The sequence below is a fragment of the Macaca thibetana genome, chromosome 4, assembly GCF_024542745.1.
Source record: "Macaca thibetana thibetana isolate TM-01 chromosome 4, ASM2454274v1, whole genome shotgun sequence".
In the NCBI taxonomy this organism is placed as follows: Eukaryota; Metazoa; Chordata; class Mammalia; order Primates; family Cercopithecidae; genus Macaca; species Macaca thibetana.
In genome coordinates, this window is record NC_065581.1 from 117,108,734 (window position 1) to 117,129,151 (window position 20,418).

Below are 20,418 nucleotides of genomic sequence, written 5' to 3' on the forward strand. Positions count from 1 at the left end.
ATTCATAACTTAGAAACTAATGTTATTCATAGATTCCAGACATTGTATAAAAGAACATTGTGAAACTCCCTGCCCTGTTCTGTTTTTCTCTATCAGTGCATGAAACCCTGTCACGTATCCCCTAGATTGCTCAATCAATCACGACCCTTTTGTATGAAACCTTTAGTGTTGTGAGCCCTTAAAAGGGACAGAAATTGTGCACTCAGGGAGCTCGGATTTTGAGACGGTAGCTTGCCGGTGCTCCCAGCTGAATAAAGCCTTTCCTTCTACAACTTGGTGTCTGAGAGGTTTCGTCTGCGGCCCGTCCTACTACAACAGAAGAACATAAATTGTGAAGATTTCATGGACATTTGTTAGTTCTCCAAATTAATATGTTTATAATTTCTTAAGCCTGTCTTTACTGCAGTCTCTGAACATAAATTGTGAAGATTTCATGGACATTTATCACTTCCCCAATCAATACTCTTGTAATTTCCTATGCCTGTCTTTACTTGAATCTCTTAATCCCGTCATCTTCATAAGTAGAGGATGTATGTCACCTCAGGACCCTGTGATGATTGTGTTAACTGCACAAATTGTTCACAAAGCATGTGTGTTTGAGCAATATGAAATCTGGGCACTTTAAGAACAGGATAACAGCAATTTTCAGGGAACAAGGGAGATAACCTTAAAGTCTGGCTGCCTGGGAGCCGGGTGGAACAGAGTCATATTTTTCTTATTACCGAAAATGGGTAGGAGAAATATCGCTGAATTCTTTCCCCAGAAAGGAATATTAATAATTAACAGCCCTGGGAAAAGAATGCATTCCCAGGGGAGTCCTCTAAAATGGCCACTCTGGGGATGTCTGCCTTATGCAGTTGCAGATAAGGGATGAAACATGCCCTGGCCTCCTGCAGCACCCCCAGGCTTGCTAGGATTAGGAAATTCCAGCCTGGAGAATTCTAGTCAGACCGGTTCTCCGCTCTTGAGCCCTGTTAAGATGTTTATCAATGACAATGTGTGCACAGCGGGACATGGAAGTTCATTAGTGATTCTAGTTTCACCCTGACATTGTGCTCTCGCCCTGACCTTCTGCCTTGTGATCTTTTGTTGCCCTTGAAGCATGTGATCTCTGTGACCCACACCCTATTCGTACACTCCCTCCCCTTTGAAAACTGCTAATAAAAACTTGCTGGTTTTGCGGCTCAGGGGGTATCAAGGAACCTGCCAACATGTGATGTCTCCTCTGGACACCCAGCTTTAAAATTCCTCCCTTTTGTACTCTTTCCTTTTATTTCTCAGTCCAGCCAACACTTAGGGAAATAGAAAAGAACCTACATTGAATTATCAGGGGTAGTTCCCCCGATAGGATCATGGATAATTTAGAAGTGTGCTGTTTCATTTCCAAAGGTTTGGAATTTTCTGTTGTCTTGCTGTTATTGGTTTGTAGTTTAGTTATATTAGGATCTGAGAGCACACTCTGTGTGAGTTCTGTTCTTTTAAATTTGTTAAGGTTCATTTTAAAATCAAGGATGGGGTCTACCTTGGTGAATGTTCCTTGTGCTCTTGAGAAAAATGTGCATTTTGCTGTTACGGAGTGAAGTGTTCTATGAGTGTCGATATTGTCCAGGTTTTTGATGATGGTGTTCAGTTTTTCTGTATTATTGCTGATTTTTCCATTAGTTCTATTTGTTACTGAGATAACAGTGTCTAAATATGCAATGATAATTGTAGATTTGTCTATTGCTCCTTCAAGTTTTGTCAGTTTTCTTTTTGTATTGTGAAGCTGTGTTATTAGGTGTATACCCATTTGGGATTATAATGTCTTCTTGCGGCATTGAACTTTTTATGATTCTGAAATGTCTTTCTTGATCCTTGTTGATCTTTGCTCTGAAAGTTGTTTTGTCTGATATTAATATCTGCACTCCAGTTTTCTTTTTGTGTTCTTCTATTTATTCTATTCAATGAGTTTTCTGCTGCCACATTTTTTGTCATTTTAAAATTTAAATTTTATTGTCATTTTGTAATTCTTTATAGCATATTTTTTGTTGAGTTGTTTTTAGCTTTCTACTGATTTTAATTGTGTTCATGATTGTTTGTTGGAGTATCTGTAATAATAATAACAATAATAATAATAAATAATTGCTTTCAAGCTCTTTCTTCTTTTAAAGAGATGGGTCTCGCTCTGTTGTCCAGGCTGTAGTACAGTGGTGCAATCATAGGACACTGCAGCCTTGAACTCCTGGGCTCAAGTGATCCTCCCACCTCAGCCTCCTGAGCAGCTGGGATCACAGATGTGCATCACCACGCTCAGCTAATTTTTAATTTTTTTGTAGAGATGGGGTCTTGTCATGCTGCCCAGGCCTCAAACTCCTGGGCTCAAGTGGTCCTCCTGCCTTGGCCTCACAAAGTCCTGGGATTACAGGTGTAAGCTACCACATCTTGCTGCTTTCAAGTCTATATTAGATAATTCTAAATCTTTGTTACCTTAATATTCGTATATGTTGATTTTCCTTTTGATATTTTCGCAGATCTTTAGATGCCATGTAATTTTGGTTTGTATTTTAGGCATTTTGAATATTATGAGATCTGGGGGCCTTTTAAAAATATTATGAATATGTGGATATTTTTGTTTTAGGAGGCAATTGACCAGGTCTGAGTTCAGGCTGCAAATTCTAACCCACCTTCTATGACTTGCAATTCCAATGCTAGCTAAACTTTGAGATTATTTCCATGTATTCCATGTGTACACCAATCATTGTTCTCTCTGGGACCCCAGGTTAACTCCACTTTTATAGTGTTGTGTATGCTGATTATGATCAGATTCATGTATGTACAACTTAGGGGTGAGCCCAGGTATTTATAAGCAAATTTCTAGGATTGCTTTGCTGAGCTTCTCCATGTCTGGAGAAGCTTTTTTATTCTCTAGGGCTCCTCTATTTGGTCCTACAGTCAGAAAGCTGGGGCTTTATTTAACCTACATGCTCACAAAATTTTGCAATTGCATCCACATCTGGGGTCAAGTGGTGCAAGGACTGAGACAGAGGGGAAAAAAGGCACTGGAGTTCTCTGATTGGAGGGGAAAATTTCCTGTCTTAGAGATTTGGTTCAAACCATCTTCTGTGGTGGCTTCTGCCATTGTCCCCACAGGATTGCTTCAAGGCTGTAATATAAGAGATCACATGGCAGAATAAAAACTAATTGGTATCTGCATTCTCTGGGCATTGTGAGTTTCTTTTTTCTACTCTGTGTGCTAGTATTAAGGGGCCACTCCTAGATTTCTTTCTTTATCTAAGTGCCCAGTTCCAGGTTTCATGCTACATTTTTGTATTCAGATCAGGGAGAAATGGTGCCAGATTGATAGCAGTTTAAATTCTATGCTTCTTCCATGATCTCACTGCTCTTATTAACTTTTCAGAGTTCTCATATAGTTGTTCCAACTTTATGATTTCCATACTGAACACACCTGCATTGTCAAACATTCCTTGCATTCTGTCCATCTCTTATATTTGCATTTAGCTGGAAAGACAAAGTGGAGCAGGCATACTCCATTTTACCCAGCAACAGAGCACACAATTATCTCTTAGAGCAATTAAGAATAAGTTTTAAAAATTTTATATTTACCTTTTTTTTTTTTTTTGAGATGGAGTCTTGCTCTGATCCCTAGGCTGGAGTGCAATGGCACGATCTCAGCTCACTGCAACTTCCACCTCCTGGGTTCAAGTAATTCTCCAGTCTCAGCCTCCCAAGTAGCTGGGACTACAGGCATAAGCCACCACACCTGGCTAATTTTTGTATTTTTAGTAGAGATGGGGTTTCGCCATGTTGGCCAGGCTGGTCTTAAACTCCTGACCTCAGGTGATCCACCCACCTCGGCCTCCCAAAGTGCTGGGATTACAGGCGTGAGCCACCATGCTTTCAAGTGCTCTTTAATTTTTGTGTAGGCACAAGTTTATGTCAGATAACATATTTCTTCTGCATAACTTTAACATTTCATTTAGTGCAATTCTACAGAAAATGATGTTCAGTTTCTGTTAGTCTAAACAATTCTTTCTTTTCTCTGCAGTTTTGAAATAAATTTTTATTCTTTTTGTTTATTTTTCAGTTCGGGTGGGTAATTTTTATTTACTATATTCAAGTTCATTGATTGTTTTCCTCAGCTGTATTGAGTCTCCTAATGAGCCCATTGAAGGTAGTCTGCATCTGTGTTACTGTGTTTTATTTCTAGTATATATTTTTTCAGCCATACTGAGGTATAATTGACAAATAAAAATTCGATAAACTTAAAGTATACAATGTGATGTTTTGATACACATGTAGACATTGCAAAATGATTATCATAATTAAGTTAATTAACATATCCATCCTGTCACATAGTTATGAGCATGTAGTGAGAACATTTAAGGTCTATTCTCTTAGCAGATTTCAAGTACATAATACAATATTATTAACTATAGCCATCATGCTGTATATCAAATCTCCAGAACATGTTCATCTGGCATAACTAAAGCTTTGTACCCTTTGACCTACATCACCCCATTTTCCCCACCTCAGTCCCTGGCAATAACCCTACTCTCTGCTTCAGCTTTTTAGATTCTACATATAAGTGACATCATGCAGTATTTTTATTCTGTGCCTGGCTTATTTAGCATAATATCCTCCAGGTTCATCTATGTTGTCACAAATGGTAGGATTTCCTTTTAAGGCTGAATAATATTCCATCATATAGACACACCTATATATGTGTGCTTATCTATTTATCTTTCTATATATGTTCCCTTCTTTTACCTATCCATTTATTGATATATACTTAGGTTGGTACCATATTTTGGCTATTGTGAATTATGCTGCAATGAACATGGTAGTGCAGATATCTCTTTGAGATGGTGATTTCATTTTCTTTGGGTGTACACCCAGAAGTGGAAGTGGAATTGCTGGACCATACAGTAGTTCTTGTTTTAATTTTTTGAGGAACTTCCATACTGTTTTCTATAACGGCTATACCAATCTACACTCCCACGAACAGCGTATGAGAGTTCTCCTTTCTCTACATCTTCTCCAACACTTGTTGCCTTTGTCCTTCTAGTAACAGCCAGTCTAACAGGTATGAGGTGATATTTCATTGTGATTTTCATGTGTATTTCCCTGATGATTAGTAATGTTGAATATTTTTATATAACTTGGCTATTGGTATGTTTTCTTTTGAGAAATGTCTATTTAGGTCCTTTGCCAATTTTTACATCAAGTTTTTGGTTTTTTGCTACTCAGTTGTGTTTAATTTGGGGTATTAGCCACTTATACATGGTTTGCAGATAGTTTCTCCTTTATGTAGATTGCCTTTTCATTTCATTGATTGTTTCCTTTGCAGAAGATTTTAGTTTGATACAGTTTTATTTGTCTACTTTTGCTTTTGTTGCCTGTGCTTTTGGTGCCATATCCAAAAGTTATTGTCCTTTAGATATTGACATTTGTCTAGACAAATGTCAAGAAGCATTTTTCATGTGTTTTCTTCTGTCAGTTTTATAGTTTCAGGCTTATGTTTAAGCATTTAACCCATTTTGGGTTTATTTTTGTATATGATGTAAGATAATGATTTAATTTTATTCTTCTGCATGTGGATATTTAGTTTTTGCAAAACCATTTATTGAAGAGACTATCCTTTCCCTATTGTGTGTATGTGACAACTTTGACAAAGATAAATTAACTGTAAATGTGTGAATTTATTTCTGGGTTCTCTATTCTGTTCCATTAGTCTATATGTCTGTTTTTATGCCAGTACCATGCTGTTTTTGTTACTATAACTCTGTAGTATATTTTGAAGTCGGATAGTATGAGTCCTCCAGATTTGTTCTTTTTGTTCAAGGTTGCTTTGACTATTTGGGGTCTTTTGTGGTTCAATAATTTTCCTTGATTTTTTTGGTAAATATTTCACATTATATAAATTGTATTCTTTTCGGTGATTTTTAGTTATATTTACATATTCTTAAATCATTACCACTATCTAATTTTAAAACATTTTCATCAGCCCAAAAGGAAACCTTGAACCCATTAGCAATCACTTCTTTTTTTTAAAAAAAAGAGTTTAAGGAAAGAATATATTTGAACCACATAAACAAACAAAAAGGTATTATATAAGAAAAAATAATGTAACAATTTATGTGAGTACCTAACATATGAGCATGCTCTTACATCTAAAACAAAAAATAAAAAGGTAACATTGGTACTATCTATCTATCTATCTATCTATCTATCTATCTATCTATCTGACAAATGCGCATTAAATAATTCTCTAATATAAAACATTTAAAATGTGGAGAATATTTTTTCAAGATACAGAAAACAATTGTTATGATAGGCACAACTGCAAGTCTTATAAAAACATGCTTGCAAGGATAAAATTCACCTGACCACTCATTTCTCACATACACCAACGCTATAAAATTGTTAAGCACTGAATATTGCCACCCATTTTTGCAATGTTTGAGTTTCAACACTGATTGGTATGAATTCCGAATTACACAATTAATTACTGTTATTTTTCAGTCTTTCTGCCATGTTCCATACAGAAGGCATCTATTTAATATGAATACTTAAAACAGCTACATTATTTATAGCAAAGTCACTTCCCTATGTTCATTTTTCCTTTAAAGGCATTATATTTAGAAAATAGTTATTACAACAAATACTGCTTTAGAAGATCTGAAACTCCAAATCAATGTGCTCCATCAACCATAGGTAGATCTAAGAAGCCCTGAGTGAAAAGAACACAAATGTAAAAAGCTGATAAATTTAAAGATTATAAAATTGGTTTATTATAAAAACAATTCAAGAATACCCACTTAAAATCTTATCCCAATGCTACCCAATACAACCAAGAAGCAGTTAATCACTTTTACATCAGGAACAAGGACACAAAACCGGACACCACATCAAGGCAGTGATTCAAACTCAAAAAGAGAAAGGACTCTTAGGTCTCCTTCAGGTCAGTACAGAGAGTATCATAATATCAAAGCACTGTGCCAGGTATCACAGTACTGCTACAACACCGAGGTATAACTGGGCAAATTAAAGTCGAGGAGAAATGAAGATCTCCATATTCTTGCTTTGTGGGTGTACTTAAGTGATTGAAATTCTAGGAACAGCTGCCTTTAATGACAGCAAGATGTAAGACAAGTCTTTATTAAAGAGAAAGGAGTTTATAAGGTTCTCTATCATGGTCCCCCTAAATCTTCACAACCCCCCAAACCTTCCCACCCTCCCCTTAAGCTAAAGTTACTCTGCTGATACATAAGATATAATCTGAATTTGTGGCTACTGGCAAATTACAGGCACTCCTTCCAAGAAGCTTTGATCTTCTGCACATTAAAAAAAATTCCCAACCACATACTATATAATTCATATACCCAATTTTGCATTCTGGGTAGAATTTCATTATTACTCTAAAATTCCATCCGCACAGTGGCCATTTCCTCCCAGACTTAATTCAAGATTTAATCTTTCTGCTGTTTTCTTAGTAAAAGCCTTAGAGTCAATTATTGTGAGTGATCGGCCTATGAACTATTATATACAACATAGTGATTGCATTTTTTTGAGCACTGAAAGTATTTAAAATAAAACTTCTTACTTCCAACTTCTGCACTCCCCCAAAATGAAGGGCCAAAATACATAGATTTTGTAACTGGGGGAAAAAAATCTATCTTCCCAAGCTGAGGCTTTTCATAGCAGCTTTTGCCAGGAGAAGAGATTTTATGTCTGTTATAAACCCTTGAAAATAAGGGCTTATTCTAGATATATTGGAAGACCGTTAAAACATAGAGGTGCTAGCCCGTGCAACTTTAATTCACAACCAACTTTTACTTCATAGCTTATACTGAAGAGTTAATTCATGCTCATTTTGTTCCTTTAAAAAATATTCTTTGGGGCTGGATGCGGTGGCTCACGCCTGTGATTCCAGCACTTTGGGAGGCCAAGGCGGGTGGATCAGGAGCTCAGGAGATCCAGACCATCCTGGCTAACACAGTGAAGCCCCGTCTCTATTAAAAATACAAAAATCAGCTGGATGTGGTAGCATGTACCTGTAATCCCAGCTACTCGGGAGGCTGAGGCACAAGAACAGCTTGAACTCAGGGGGCAGAGGTTGCAGTGAGCTGAGATCGCACCACTGCACTCCAGCCTGATGACAGAGCGAGACTCCATCTGAAAAAAAAAAAAAAAAAACTCCTTGGAAACCATTATCATCCCTGTAGACACATACTCTAGTTACATAATCTCTTCCTATAAAAATAAAGGTATAATCATGATTATCTGTATTTCTTTGCTAAATTCAACTGTCAATATACATTTATTAATCTGATCACTTTTCCAGCTAACTCATGACCTTATAGTATTCTATCCAAGGTCACTTTTCACCACAGAAGTAGGAGCAAGTCTTATAAGTAAGAACAATCTTGAAGGCAATATTTTAATCTAGTCTTTAATGTGTTCATTACAAATGAGAACTACAAACTAGAATTTACTTCCAAAACTAAGGCAAAGGCAAACTTCCAAAGCTAAATAAAGGTAAACCACTATAAAGCTTATTTCTGTCATGGACATTATGAACCTACTCAGTGATTTCCAACCAAGACATAAAAATTAGTCCAAGGGAGAAAATAAAAGCTATTTCTGGTTTGCTCCTTTCCAATTCATCAGATAATACCTATCATATGCCCAGAGGGCATGGAGCACTTCCCTAGGTACTATCCATAGTAATAGCTCCTTCTAGAACACTGAACTACTTCAAACGTCTGTGGATTTCCCCAACCAGATTTAAACTACCAGTGAAATATAAACTACTCGTCATGTATTCTAAATGCATACAAAGCGCTACTATTTTAAAAATTAACTGGAAAGCAGGGAAACCTAAAAAAAGGATACATTCTGCTACCACATTCTTATAAAAGTTATGTTTGTGTGTGTGTATGTATATAAAATAGAGAGCAGATAATCAAGATTTAAATAAGGTGGTAAAAAATTGGAAATGAAGATTTTACCAAAACAACTACAATAACTGTCCCAAGCTACAACTATGAACAGATTCACTAATATGGTCATTTGCCTAGGTTCCAACAAAACCACGTCATTAAGGACGTCAGAACTCAAAGCTTCCTGCAGACTTGGCATCATCTCCTCTCCTTCTATGTTCACTCCATCTCCTTCCAGTGTTTCTTGGTCCACTTTTGTCCCAGGAATGGCTTCCAGGTAGTCGGGGAAACAGTCCTGCTGTGAGGGCAAGGTGCTTTGGTTGATAGTATCACCTGTATCCATCTCATGAACGCTGTTCAGGATGTCATCTGTGGTGCAAGGGACACTAGCTGCCCATGCTTAGTCCACTGTCTGTACACTCATCTCGAGAGTGATAAGTGCCACTGTTAAGGAAAGGATGTGAGCTATTGGTCATCATTGTTCTCATCCTGAGACATCTCTGGTGAACACACTGGATTTTGAGGCCCACCGTCCTGCTCCAGTGTTGGTAACTGGCTACGCAGTGCTAACTTCTGCCAAAGCAGTTCCTGCTGTTTCAGCCAAAGCCTCTCCTCCATCTGCAGTTGCTGCATCTGTTGCTGCTGGTTGGAGTTGCTGCCACCATGACACCTCCCTGTGGGCTCTGGGGAACCAGGGGTGGTGGCTGTTTTGCTGGAGCACTCTGATTCTCCGGTTCCTAGCAAAATGAGGGTCAAGCCTTGGGTGGTCTTGTTCTTGTGGTTTATACAGTAAATTTCTCCATCCTGAGTCATGACTTTTTCCTCCCCGTTTTGTTGATCTTTTGTATTTTTTTGTTTCAATTTCATTCATTTCTGATCTGATCTCTATTATTTCTTTATTTCTACTAACTTTAGGTTTTGTTTTCTCTTGCTTTTCCAGTTCTTTAAGATGTATCATTAGGTTGTTTATTTGAAGTTTTTCTTCTTTTTTGATTTAGGCACATGCCACCATGCATGGCTAATTTTTTTGTATTTTTTAGTAGAGACAGGGTTTCACTATGGTTCAGGTTAGTCTCGAACTCCTGGCCTCAAGTGATCTGCCCACCTCGCCCTCCCAAATTGCTAGGATTACAGGCATGAACCACCATGTCTGGCCTACATTTATTTTTTAAATCCATTCTCCTGATCTCTGCCTTTTGAATGCAGTGTTTAGTTCATTTTTATTCACATAATTACTGATATTTAGTTGAAATTCCCTATTTGTTCATGCATACCTTCTGTTTTTTTCCCAAAGCCTTTACAATATCAATAATAGTATTTTAAATTCCTTGTCGGATAGTTTTAACATGTGGATCCCATTGTAGTCTGGTTCTATTGATATTTTTTTTCTTGAGAAAGGGCTTTTTTTTAAGCAAGCAGATTTAACAATTGTAAACATAGATCCATCCAACAGTGGAGCACCCACATAAATAAAGCAAATATTATTGGAGGTAAAGAGACAGATGGGCCTTAGTACAATAATAGCTGGGAACTTCAACATCCCACTTTTAGCATTGGACAGATCACACAGACAGAACGTCAACAAAGAAACATTGGACTTAATCTGTGCCAGAGAGCAAATGGATCTAATGGATATTTACAGAACATGTCATACAAAAGCTACAGAATATACATTCTTCTGAGCACATGGATCATTCTCAAGGATAGATCATATATTAAGACACAAAACCGGCCTTAAAACATTTAAAAAATTGAAATAATATCAGACATCTTCTCTGACCACAATGGAATAAAACTAGAAATTAATAACAAGACGAATTTTGGAGACTATACAAACACATGGAAATTAAACAATATGCTCCTGAATGACTACTGAGTCAATAAAGAGATTAAGAAGAAAATTGAAAAATGTCATGAAACAAATTATAATGGAAACACAACATACCAAAACCTATGGGATTCAGTAAAAGCAGTATGAAGAGGGTAGTTTATAGCTATAAGTGCCTAAATAAAAAAAGAAGAAAAACTTCAAATAAACAACCTAATGATACATCTTAAAGAACTGGAAAAGCAAGAGAAAACAAAACCTAAAGTTAGCAGAAATAAAGAAATAATAGAGATCAGATCAGAAATGAATGAAATTGAAACAAAAAAATACAAAAGATCAACAAAACAGTCGTTTTTTGAAAAGATACACTAAAATGGACAAATCTTTAGCCAGAGTAACAAAGAAAAAAAGAGAGGAGACCCAAATAAATAAAACTAGAGATGAAAAAAAGGAGTCATTACAATGGATGATGCAGAAATTCAAAGGGTCATTAGAGTCTACCATGAGCAAGTACATGCTAATAAATTGGAAAACCTAGAAGGCATACATAAATTCCTAGATACACACAGTCTACAAAGATTGAACCATGAAGAAATTGAAAACCTGAACATACCAATAACAAGCAACAAGATCAAAACTGTAATAAAAAGACTCCCATCAAAGAAAAGCCCTGGACCCAATGGCTTCACTGCTGATTTTTACCAAGCATTTAAAGAAGTACTAATACCAATCCTATTTAAGGTATTCTGAAAAATAGAGGAGGAGGCAATACTTCCAAACACATTCTACGAGGCTAGTATTACCCTTATGCCATAACCAGACAAAGACACATCCAAAATAAATAAATAAGCTACAGGCCAATATCTCTGATGAATATTGATATAAAAATTCTCAATGAAATACTAGGAAACCCAATTCAACAATATGTTAGACAAATTATTTATCATGACAAAGTGAGATTTACCTCTGGTATGCAAGGATATTCAAAATATGTAAATCAATCAACATGATACAACATATCATCATAATGAAGGATAAAAATCATATGATCATTTTAATTGATGCTGAAAAACTATTTGATAAAATTCAACATCCCTTCATGTTAAAAGAAAACTGAAGATAGAAAGAACATAACTCAATACAATAAAAGCCATATATGACAGGCCCACAGCTAGTATCAAACTGAATGGGGTCTGTAAGATTCAGTAAAAAACAAGGATGCCCACTTTCACCACTGTCATTCAACATAGTACTAGAAATCCTAGCTAGGGCAATCAGACAAGTGAAAGAAATAAGAAGTATCCAAATTGGAAAGGAAGAAGTCAAATTATCCTTGGTTGCAGATGATATTATCTTGTATTTGGAAAATCCTAAAAACTCCACCAAAACACTATTGTAACTGATAAATTCAGTAAAGTTGCAGAATACAAGATCAATGTACAAAAGTTAGTAGCATTTGTACATGCCAAGGTAAGCAATTTGAAAAAGAAATCAAGAAAGTAATCCCATTTACAATTGTAACAAATAATAGTAAATACCTGAGAATGAACCAAGGAAGTGAAAGAGCTCTACAAACTATAAAACACTGATGAAAGAAATTGATGAGGACACCAAAAATGGAAAGATATTCCATGTTCATGGATTTGAAGAATCAATATGTTAAAATGTCCATACTACCCCAAAGTAATCTCTATTCAATGCAACCCTGATCAAAATCCCTATTATATTCTTCACAAAAATAGAGAAATACAGTCCTAAAATTTGTATGGAACCACAAAAGATCCAGAATAGACAAGCTATCTTAAGCAAAAAGAAAAAAACTGGAGGCGTCATATTACTTGACTTCAAATTATACTATAGAGATATAGTCATCAAAATAGCAAGGTACTGGCATGAAAGCAGACACATAGAACAATGGAACAGAAGAGAGAATCCAGGCACAAATATATATATATATATATATATGGAGAGAACAGTCCCTTCAATAAATGGTACTGGGAAAACTGGATATCCATAGGCAGAAGAGTGAAACTATACCCCTGATTCTTGCTGTATATAAAAATAAAAATGGATTGAAGACTTAAATATGTGTCCACATACTATGACACTACTAAAATAAAACATCGAGGAAACTCTTTAGTTTCTCTTTTTGTTTTAGTTTTTGTGCTTTTTTCCCGCAAAAAGCACAGGCAGCCAAAGCAAAAATGAACCAATAGGATCTCATCAAGTTAAAAGGCTTCTGCACAGCAAAGGAAACAAACAACAAAGTGGAGACAGAATGGGAGAAAATGTTTGCAAACCACCCATCTGACAAGGGATTAATAACCAGAATATATAAAGAGCTCAAACAATTCTCTAGGAAAAAATATCTAATAATCTGATAAAAGCATGGGCAAAATATCTGAATAGACATTTCTCAAAAGAAGACATACAAATAGCTAATAGGTATATGAAAACATGCTCAACATCACTGATAATCAGATAAATACAAATAAAAACTACAATAAGATATCATCACATCCCAGTTAAAATGGCTGTTATCCTAAAAAAAGAGCTACCATACAATCCAGCAATTCCACTGCCAAATAAATAACTAAAAAAAAAAAAAAGGAAATCAGTATATCAAAGAGATATCTGCACTTCCATATTTATTGCAGTACTACTCACAATAACCAAGATTTGGGAGCAACCTAAATGTTCATCAATAGATGAATGGATAAAGTAACTGTGGTACATATTTACAATGGAGTGCTAGTCAGCCATAAAAAAGAATGAGATCGTGTCACATGTAATGAAACAGATGGAACTGGAGGACATTACGTTAAGTGAAATAAGCTGAGGACAGAAAGATAAATTTCACATGTTTTTACTAATTTATGGGGGCTAAATTTTAAAACAATTGAACTCATGGAGACAGATAGTATGATGACAGAATGATGCTTACCAGAGGCTGGGACGTTGTATTAGTTCATTCTCACACTGCTGTAAAGATACTACCTGAAACTGGGTAATTTATAAACAAAAGAGGTGATATGGTTTGGTAGTGTCCTCACCCAAAATCTCATCTTAAATTGTAGTCCCCATAATCCCCATGTGTCACGGTAGAGACCAGGTGAAGGTAATTGGATGATGGGGGCGGTTTCCCCCATGCTGCTCTTTTGGTAGTGAGTTCTCATGAAATCTGATGGTTTCATAAATGTTTGGTAGTTTCCTCTGCATTCATTCTCCTTCCTGCCATCTAGTGAAGAAGGTGCCTTGCTTCCCCTTTGCCTCCTGCCATAATCTGAAGCTTTTTGAGGCCTCCACAAGCATGCAAAACTGTGGGTCAATTACACCTCTTCCCTTTATAAATTTTCCAGTCTCAGTGTGAGAACTAACTAATATAGTAAATTGGTACCACGGTAATGGGGCACTGTATAAGGATACCCAAAATGTGGAAGTGATTTTGGAACTGGGTAAAAGGCAGACATTAACACAGTATTGAGGGCTCAGAAGAAGACAGGGAGATGTAGGAAAGTTTGAAACTTCCTAGAGACTTGTTGAATGGTTTTGACCAAAATGCTGAGAGTGATATGGACAATGAAGTCCAGGCTGAGCTGATCTCAGATGGAGATGAGGAACTTCTTGGGAACTGGAGCAAAGATGACTCTTGCTGCGCTTCAACAAAGAGACTGGTGACATTTTGCCCCTGTGCTAGAGATCTGTGGAACTTTGAATTTGAGAGAGATGATTTAGGGTATCTGGAAGAAGAAATTTCTAAGAAGCAAAGCCTTTGAGAGGTGACCTGGGTGATCTTAAAAGCATTCAGTTTTATGGATTCACAAAGAGATAACTTGGAATTGGAACTTATGTATAACAGAGAAGCAGAGCATAAAAGTTTCAAACATTTCAGCCTAATGATTTAAAAGTAAAACCCATTTTCTGGGGAGAAATTCAAGACAGCTGCAGAAATTTGCATCAGTAACGAGGAGCCAAAATGTTAGTCACCAAGACAATGGGGAAAATGTCTCCAGGGCATGTCAGAGGTCTTCATAGCAGCCTGTCTCATCACAGGCCCAGAGGCCTAGGAGGAATAAATGGTTTCCTGGGCTGAGCCCAGGGCCTTTCTACTTTGTGCAGTCTTGGAACTTGGTGCCCTACTACCCAGCTGTGATTAAAAGGGGCCAACATACAGCTCAGGCCATTGCTTCAGTGGATGCAAGTGCTCCAAGCCTTGGCAGCTCACATGTGGTGTTGAACCTGCATGTGCACAGGGTCAAGAATTGAGGTTTGGGAACCTCTGCCTAGATTTCAGAGGATGTATGGAAATGCCTGGGCATCCAGGCATATGTCTGCTGCAGGGGCAGCAGAATGCCCCCACACAGAGTTCCCACTGGGGCACTGCCTGGTGGAGCTAGAGGGCCATCATTCTCCAGACCCTAGAATGGTAGATCAACAGACAACTTGCACTGTGCACCTGGAAAAGCTGCAGGTACTCAGTGCCAGTCTGTGAAAGCAGCTGGAAGGAGAAGGTACCCTGCAAAGCAACAGGGCCAGAGCTGCCCAAGACCATGGGAATCCACCTCTTACATCAGTGTGCCTTGGATGTGAGATATGGAGTCAAAGGAGACTATTTCGGGACTTTAAGATTTAATGAATACCCTGCCTGGGTTTGGACTTGTATGGAGCCTGTGGCCCCTTTGTTTTGTCCAGTTTCTTTCATTTGGAATGGGAGCATTTACCCAATGCCTGTACCCCATTGTATCTTGGAAGTAACTAACTTGTTTTGATTTTAAAGACTCAGAGGTGGAAGGGACTTGCCTTGTCTCAGATAAGACTTTGGACTTGGACTTTTGAGTTAATGCTGGAATGAGTTAAGACTTTGAAGGACTGTTGAGAAGATATGATTGGTTTTAAAATGTGAAAAGGACATGAGATTCGGGAAGGGCCAGGGTGGGATGATATGGTTTGGCTCTGTGTCCCCACCCAAATCTCATCTTGACCTGTAATCCCCATGTGTTGAGGGAGAGACCTGGTGTAAGTTGATTGGATCATGCAGCAGTTTCCTGCATGCTGTTCTCATGATAGTGAGTTTTCACAAGATCTGATGGCTTAAAATTGGCACTTCCTTCTTCACTTGCTCTCTCCTGCTGCCATATAAGACATGCCTTGCTTCACCTTTGCCTTCCATAATGATTCTAAGTTTCCTGAGGCCTCTCCAGCCATGTAGAATTGTGAGTCAATTAAACCTGTTTTGTTTATAAATTACCCAGTCTCAGGTAGTTTTTTTTTTTTTTTTTTTTTTTTTTTTTTTTTTTTTTTTTTTGGTCTGAGACAGAATCTCGCTTTGTCATCCAGGCTGGAGTGCAGTGGCAAGATATTGGTTCACTGCAAACTTTGCCTCCTGGGTTCAAGCAATTCTCCTGCCTCAGCCTCCTGAGTAGCTGGGATTACAGGCATACACCACCATGCCTAGCTAATTTTTGTATTTTTAGTAGAGACAAGGTTTCACCACATTAGCCAGGCTGGTCTCGAACCTCAGGTGATTTGCCTGCCTCGGCCCCCCAAAATGCTGGGATTACAGGCATGAGCCGCCATGCCCAGCCTCAGGTAGTATCTTTATAACAGTGTGAAAATGGACTGATACAGAGAGTTTTAAAGGTTTTTTTTAATCAAATGAGAGAATTAAAAATTTATAACTAGAAGACCAATTAGAGTTGTTAATCTAAGCATTTAATTTTATAGATAAAGAAATAAACAGATGCCAGTTTGCCCTGGCTCACTGATTTGCATAGGAATAGGCTTCTATTTATAAAGCACTTTTACATATATTATTTACTTTTTTCTCTCAACAGCCCTATATGAGACATTGTGATTCCTATTCCAAAAATGAGAAAATTAAGGATCATATATCATTTGTGACTTGCCTAAAACTCTAAGCTTGTAAGTCTTATGCTCTTTTCCCCTAACCCTGTTAAACCAGATCAAGTCTCTGGAGATCTGAGTTCATTCAGTAACCAATGATTACCTGTGTGCCTGGCCATCTTCTGAGTTTAGGAATATAGCAGAGCACAATGTAGGCAAAACACTTGCTGTCATGGGACTTCTGTTCTATTGAAAGGGACAGATTAAAAATATAACAGGTGTGTGAAAAAGATAATTTTGATTATGATAAGTGTTTGAAGAAATTGAATAAGGTTCTCTAATAGAAGATGGCCTGATATGGGTAGGCAGAGGGTAAGGTTATTTTACAACCTTAAGTTTAGACACAGAAATCAGAAAAGGCTTCTTTGAGATGATATTTAAACTGAGACCTGAAAGATGCAAAAGAGCCAGCCACGTGAAAAGTCAGGAAAGTGTTCCTGGTGAAAGAGGACAGCAAATGCAAAATTACTGACAAGGCAATGAGGTCAGCATGGTTGAGGAGTGAGGGGATACTGGGATAAGTAGAGGCCAGGTGTGTAGTCTTGTAGGCCATGGGAATTTTGGATTTTACTCTAAGTAATTCTGATCTTACGTCTGCTACTACGTGCCTCTGTGAATCTGGGCACATTGCTCTCGGGCTTCTTTGACATCAATTTTTTTTTTTTTTTCAAATTTGAATCTTGAAATTGTATGCTTACATGATTGTTGAGTGAATTTGTTCCTCTTCCCTCTGTTGTAATGATACCTGACCTACATTTTAAGATTTTAGTTTAGTACCAATTACGATAATAAATAAAGGGCTCAATCTTACATGTGCAAAGCATAACTTTGTTAGGAAGCTAACTAGATTTTTAGACACTGAAGATTACGAAAAATTCTTCTACTCAGCCAAAGTTACCTTATATTATGAGCTCCACCCTCACCCCAACCCAACAAACATAAATGTTTAGTCCCTTGGAAATTTTTGGCTTGTTAAAGACAAGATAGAGCTATTTATTATATAGCTTTAACACAGGACATAGTACCCAATTCTTATTAGTTTACTCTACTGCAGTTTCTACTTTTCTTTACATCATAATTTCAAACCAGGATCCCAGGTCTTTCCTGGTGATACTAGTTCATGGACTAATGAGGAAAAAAGACAACGAGAGAAAAAAAGACTAAAATGATTATCTTCTGGGTTTTATTATTGTTGTTTCTCATCTTAAAGCTGAATTTAAATATTCCTCTTTGAGAAATTAAATAATAATCATGAAACAGAATGAGAACCTGATAGCTTATTTCAAACCATCCTATCGCTTGACTTGGCAATGTCAAGTTCTTGCCTTTGACTCCTGTTTTTGACTGTGTCTTCTTAACTATCTGAGGAACCTTATTTAAACAGCATATTAAATGTAGATACAGAGTACAGAATATCAAGTGTTACAGATTAACAATAAACTTTCAGATACAGTCAAGCTGTCAAAACTGTCAGAACTATGAAAGCCTTCAAATAGAATATTAGTCCATTTAAAATAAAAGGCAATTTTGTATTTATAGATGCATTCCAAAAGAAATGTCAGCAGCTACTGAACATTTAGGACAGAAATACAGATATATTAATGTGTGTGTAGGTACATATGGCTTATGCACGTGTGCAAATATGTAAAAATATTATCAACCAATATTAATGAACACCTTCGAATTGACAGGTATTAGGCCAGATACTGGAGCTACAAAGATGGACAAACAGCCTTTCTCAAAGAACTCATAATCTAGAGAGGAGATGTATTCATGAACAACAAGCTAGACCACATTGTGATAAGGACTTATCTAATGGTGTGAAGAAGTGGGGTAGCAGAGAGGAGAGAGCAATTAATCCTGGGGCATGGGAGATCTTCAAGAGAACAAAGTGACATTGCAGCTTGATCATAAAGGGTTACTGGAATTTTTCCAGGCTAAGAAGGAAATGAAGGATATTCCAGGCATGAACAAAAGCACAGAGAATTGACAGCACATATTGTTTAGGGGAAGAGCAAATTGTGGGAAATTAGCTTAGAATGGGGGTATGATACCCAAATAACGGAGTATGGAAGGTAGAATGTTAAGGAGACATCTCGCCAGATTAAAGCACTGAACTTCACTAGAGTCATTGGAGGAGCCTTTGAAAAGTGTTGATAGGAAACGGCCCAATTGGAGCTGGGGTAGAACATATTGGAGAAGGAGGAGACTGAACAGGCAGACGCATCAGGAGTATGATCAGTAATTCAGGCTGAAGATGCAGCAGCAGAGGCAGGCCCTGAGCAGCAGGGAAAAAAAGGGAAAGTTGAGAGCCACAAATGAGGTAAAAAGGACCCACTGGTGACTGATTAGATGTGCATATGGAGGAAGGGAGAATGTGTGCTGAATAAATATTTATGGTGGGATAATATTTTATGTTTTAAATGATTTATTTCCTCATCCCACATACAAAATGCCTTGTTTTCCCTTGCTCAGTTAGCTAGGGCACTGCCTCCTCTTTGTCCTGAGTTAGAGCTATTGATGAAGAACCAAACAGAAAGAAAAATGTCACTGTCACTGATATAAGTTCCAGAACAGGGTCTCAGTCACTTTTCTATTTCCAATATTTAAAATAGAGTCTGACACATCCTGGGGTCCAATAAATGTTTGTTGAATAAAAAAAAAAAAAAAAAAAAAAAGCTGGAAATTGAACTTCAAAAGAGAGTTTTGGAGATTATGGTATAGACAATAGCTTTCAGGCAAAAAGAGTTTTTGAGTAAATGGCAGCCTGGTTTAAACATCAAGAGCTGAGGTTCTGGCCTAAACCAGAGGCATACAGATAATTATATCATGCTATGCAGATGATAATAATCTCACAGGCTTGGGTAGAGTGTGGACAGAGTTCTGAGCTGGACCCCTGGGGTTTAGCTCTAAGGAGGGGAGAGGAACGATGGAACTCTTTGAAGAATTTGAGGATAAGTGGGAGGACTGAGGTTCTACATCCCTCTGGAATACAGAGGCGGTCCCCACAAGAGAGTAGATACCTGGAGGCATGGTTCAGCCCAGGACTGGAGAGAGCTCCCCCAGTGTCTAGTGACCCAGAGGGACACGGAAGAGCATCTTACCTGAGACGCAAGAGACAGCTTAGATCATTAATACATATCTGGGAGCCAGAGTCTAAGGGGAGAGAAGGATGGAACATTTGACATTTGAAAGTCTTCAGGGAGTATTGGGCAATTAAAAATTCAAAAGGAAAAGGGCTATGAGAAGTGTTTTGGGGGCTTCCAGTTGGGTTCCTTTTAGAATCTTTTGAGAGTCAATAAAGAATGGAATTCCTTTATAAGTACTTTTCATCTTTTGTATTCTGCTCCCTGAAACAACAAGACCTAACAATAGGACCTACAAACCATCTTGACCAAAGATGCAGCCATGTGAATCCCAGCTTCAGTAGCACAGCATTCAAAAGACCTGTGCCTAGGGAAGCACTTGAGAGGAATTTTTAGAAGTTCTTTCCTCCTCTTCATGGTGGTTGCTCTTGGAATGCATGTGATTACGAGTAGACAGAGGGAGGGAGTCTTATTTTCTAGTACTCCTAATAACAGTAAACATTCATTGAGTGCTGACTACCAGATCACCAATTCCTAGATAGCCATCTTCATAGTTAAAAATCTTAAAAAAATCAGGATATGTCCTTCAAACACAAATTACCAGTGTTTTTGTTTGTTAGTAGTACCAGTAATGGCACATATTACTCTCAGTGGCATC

At 37.5% G+C, this 20,418-nt stretch overlaps 1 pseudogene; it reads right to left on the reverse strand.

Annotated features, from left to right (window-relative positions):
* Positions 1-202: 202 nt before the first annotated feature.
* Positions 203-17,324, reverse strand: LOC126953445 (transcriptional coactivator YAP1-like; annotated as a pseudogene).
* Between the last annotated feature and the right edge of the window lie 3,094 nt (positions 17,325-20,418).